The sequence below is a fragment of the Parasteatoda tepidariorum genome, chromosome 2 (genome assembly GCF_043381705.1).
Source record: "Parasteatoda tepidariorum isolate YZ-2023 chromosome 2, CAS_Ptep_4.0, whole genome shotgun sequence".
NCBI lineage: Eukaryota > Metazoa > Arthropoda > Arachnida > Araneae > Theridiidae > Parasteatoda > Parasteatoda tepidariorum.
The window spans coordinates 45,213,301-45,217,897 of record NC_092205.1 but is presented as its reverse complement, the minus strand read 5'-3'; positions in this window follow the sequence as shown (position 1 = coordinate 45,217,897).

The following is a 4,597-nucleotide window of genomic DNA, read 5'->3' as shown; positions in this document are numbered from 1 at the left end:
TAATTGGAAAACTTAGAACGTGAAAAATAATATTTTGAAAAATATGCATTCAGATTGAAAAATATACCACGGCTGATTGTATAAAGTTATTATTTACTCTGCCATATTTTTAAATAAAGCAGATTTAAAAAAAAATCATATTTCAAGATCTGCTTTATTTTTTTGTTTGTTCTAAAGTTGACTTTTTTTAAAACGATAGAAACATAATTTTCTATTTGGCCTTTTAATTGTTAAAGATAATATTGATTAATATTTTTATATATATTTTTTTAAAATTGTAAATTTGCTGTCGCTCCATACCATGCTAAATTATTACTTAATTTTATGTTAAACGTTACAACTCAAAGAATACCCATACATGAAAACATTTTTGTGCATTTTTTTTCGAGATTGCTTTTGCGTATTTACAAATTTATTATTAACTTCAGATGATTTTTTCTTTTATGGCAAAAGTCTTAATATCGTCATGTGGGGCTACTTTGTGCAGGATTTCGCAGATTTTGTACTTTGACATGTAAAAAAACTACGTTAATTCTTACGATAACCCTTTAGTAAAATTTATCGATATTATATTCATAACTGGACTCAGACGAGTGAATTTGATTAATATTGGCATTATTTGTATGTAATATTTACAAATAATAAGTCAAAACATACCTTGCACAAAGTAGCCCCCAAGTGGGGCTACTTTGTGCAGCGATAGGAATTCAGTTTAATAATCATGTTTTTAGTAAAATATTGATATAAAATTTTTAAAAAAGTTAATTGTTGAAATTTTTAATAACAAAAACATCTAGATATGCAAAGATATTAGTTTGAAAATAATTTTCAGCGTTAAAAAACCATTTTTTATAAATAATTTTTTTTTAAAAAGAATGTTTATTCAAAAACATTTGAGTTCAGACAAAAGGAAACCATATACATTTTTGAACAACGGATGAAATTTCAAAAATAATAATTATTACATATTCATTAACATTTATAATATTGATAAATTTGAACATAACATGCTTGAATGAACACGACAGAACTTGCTCTTCAGTTTCTGTCAAAATCACCTGATGTCCTATAAAATATATTTTTATGTGATAAATCGTTTGATTAATACATTAGAAAAATCTTTGTAGAAGAAAAATAATAGTTTACCAGCACGTTTCACGTGTTTCTTGTGAATCTTATTAGAGATAGTATTTCTGTGGATTTTGTACTCCCGAGAAGCTTCTGCAATCGACATACCACCAGCAACTGCTTGCAAACATTGTAGCAGCTTTTCTAAAGTGTAATTATGGTAGTTTCTCACTCCAGGTATTTTTTTTATAACGTCTGACAATTTTTCTGTCGAAAAAAAAAAACGTATGAAACTTTGCACAAAGTAGCCCCACAGTGCATTTTTTTTCATTTTCCATTTATTTGCTATTAATTTTCAAATTATTTTAATGCTAACATGATATAATTGTTTATTAATATATAAATAAAAAATTTTGAACTTACGACAATTGTTAAATCAACGTCTTCGCATTTCACAGCTAAAGTTTCCACGCACACTTTTCGACGTCCGACGTTCTCGGAAAGTTGCTGACATTGGATAAACAAATCACACGCTGAGATTATTTTAAAATTCGAAAAAAAATGCTTGTAGTAGAAGAGGAGACTTCTATCTTCAAATTCCACACATTTTTAACTTGAAAAAAAAAACATAATACTGAATAGCAGCACTTGAAAAGTGCCAAATTCGAATTTGTACAAAGTAGCCCCCGCTGCATAAAGTAGCCCCACTCGACGGTACTTTTAATGCCTTATTCAACATATTTTATAATTTCAAAGTGCAAAATTCATTATTTTAAAATCATAATATGTTATTTTCATTTGTTTAATTTTTGATTTAAAAAATATTATTATTTTATCATTAACTGATAACTATGTTTACCCATGATGTCAATCTCAGGAAAAAATTTAATCTTCAAATTATTGGATTTTTAATGCCTAAAACACAGAGAAAAATGGTATTATCACATAAAATTGGAAAAGATGTTTAGTAAGTCATACATACTAATAAAATAGTAAAAAAGAAATATTGTTTCAAATTCAGTTTTTAAACAACGGATCAAAAGCAGAAAATTAGTCTAATTTCTATTTATAGATTATTTCAACCTTTACTTTATTTAGTGCTAAATTTTAACTTTTATACTATTCGTTTTATTAGAAGAAATAAGTAATGAACTTTAGTTTTAAGTAATGAACCACATTTATCACGTCTTTTTTTTCCTATTCCGTTAAATTGACACAAAACAAGGAACTATAATATAAGCACTGCTAGTATTGATTTCAGCATTTAATTTTATATCCAATTCATTCAGCTTAGGAGTAAGGACTTGCAATTTATTAAAAATGATTTTGATGCAAGTCATATTTTTTAAAATTGATTAACTTCGTTAAACTAGTTTTATAAACAAGATCTCATGGGCAGAAATAAAAAAAAGATAACCATATGAAAGGTGCTATTTTCAGTTTATTATCTTAAGTCAGTGGATAAATTCTTTTTTTCGAAATATACTGTTAGAAGTTCAAGCAATAAAAATTTTGATGTTGTCTTTTTTATATATTTTGCAACTTAACTTTTAAATAAACAATATATGAAATGATTAATATTTATAATTATTAATAAAATAATAGAGATTATTAAATAAAAATTAGTAAACTTCCAATTAATTGCTTGCATTTTAAACACTAAATATTTTGCAAATTCATGTCTGCTGAATACTTTCTTAACCAGATTTTGTGGTCGGAGATACATATATTGGCATGTGTAATACTTATTTTTGAAATTGAAATATTAACCATAATTTGTTACATCCTTTCCATTACAATCCATTCTTTTTACAAATAGTTTTATTTATTTTTGTAATTGTTGTTTCTTTTCATCGCTTGGTTCTGTAAACCATTTTTATAATTTGATTAAAATATATTCTTAATTATGTTGCTTTCAAAATTAACAGAAATTATTTAATTAAAAAGAAATTATCATAATTCATTTTTACTTTCTTGTAATAAGAATTTCTTAAAATTGTTTGTTAGAAAAACGTTTGTTACTAAAAATTTATCTTTTAGAAACATTTCGTTGTAGAGAAATTTTTTTTCTGTTGAGTTGATTGTATAACACTTTTTCGATTATTTGCATATTTTGAATCCCCAAATCTGATAGTCGCAAAAACAAACATTAATGCTATCAAAACTGTCATTCAATATTTTTATTGGCAGTAAAATGTTTACGAGTTTTACTTTGCACACTTTTTTTATGAAAGACTTTGAAGATTAACAATGTTAATATAGTTCTTTTCAGTTTGATCTTGGCAATGACATTATCAGATGAAGTTATTACATTTAGTATATTGCAAGTTTTTATTTATCATTACATCTTTTCAGCATTTTCAGCAGAAGGACAAACTTGTAAGGACGACAACCAACAAATATCAATTGGATTCCTTTTGAAATACTTTGTCAAGAAGAATTTATACTTTCTATCGATTGTATTGAACAAAAGCTTATGATGCATTTATATCGCGTAAGGAGTACAATTTTCAATTATATTTCGTAAAAAAAAATAATAGTTCAGATTTTAAATTTTCTAAAACTATTTTGAATTAATTTCTTTGATGTTTTAACTACGCATTGAATAAATAACTTAATACAATAACAGAAGCATTTTTCAGAATTTGTGCACATTTTTACAATGAACCATGAAAAAAATGTTTGAATTAAAAACTGGACAATGATAAAAGAATTAGTCATTGAATTTTTGTTGATTTTTTAATCGATAAACAAAGCTAGTAACACAAATACACATATTAATTCAATTATTTTCTAAAATGGTAAGTTTAATTCTATTTAAATGGCGTGATAAAGAATTACAACACTTGTGAAACAATAGAATGTATCTAATTTTATTTAAGTATAAATTGATAAAAATAAAAGAAACTGGTTTTCTTCTGTTTCTTTTTTAAATGGAGGCAAGGTGAAGGGAAGTACAGCTATTAAAATGTAATAGAGTACGCCGTTAGAATTTCCATTCTGAAATTACTCTGAAATAACCGACAGTAATCTGTTTCGTATTCTAATACTCCAGAGTCGCAAATCTGGAGTGCAGGATACAAGAAATTCTTCATGTGCTGACAGGAATGTAGGAAATATTGAACTGTCAACGTTGGAATACGAACCCTCGTTCTTTTGGTCATGAAATTGACAGATTAACCCTCTTGGCTATAATATGTACTCAGCTGGAAGGAACTAAGTAGCTTCATTAGGTGGACTTAATTGATGTGATAATATTCTTGTTATTTAACCGTATTACGTGAAAGCAGTTAATAAATCGTTTTTGTCACAGTTAACAGTGTGAATACCATCTTATTTATGGTTTTTTATCTGTTTTGTCCGAATATGGTAAAATAACGATGAAATAAATTGTTATTTAACCATTGTTTCCAAGAAATTTCTAACAGTGTATTAAATGTGAAAATTTCTTTTTACACACTGAATTTTTGTAGGTTACCATCAACCTTGAAAATTAGCATGTTGCTGTAATACCAAATGGTAATATAAT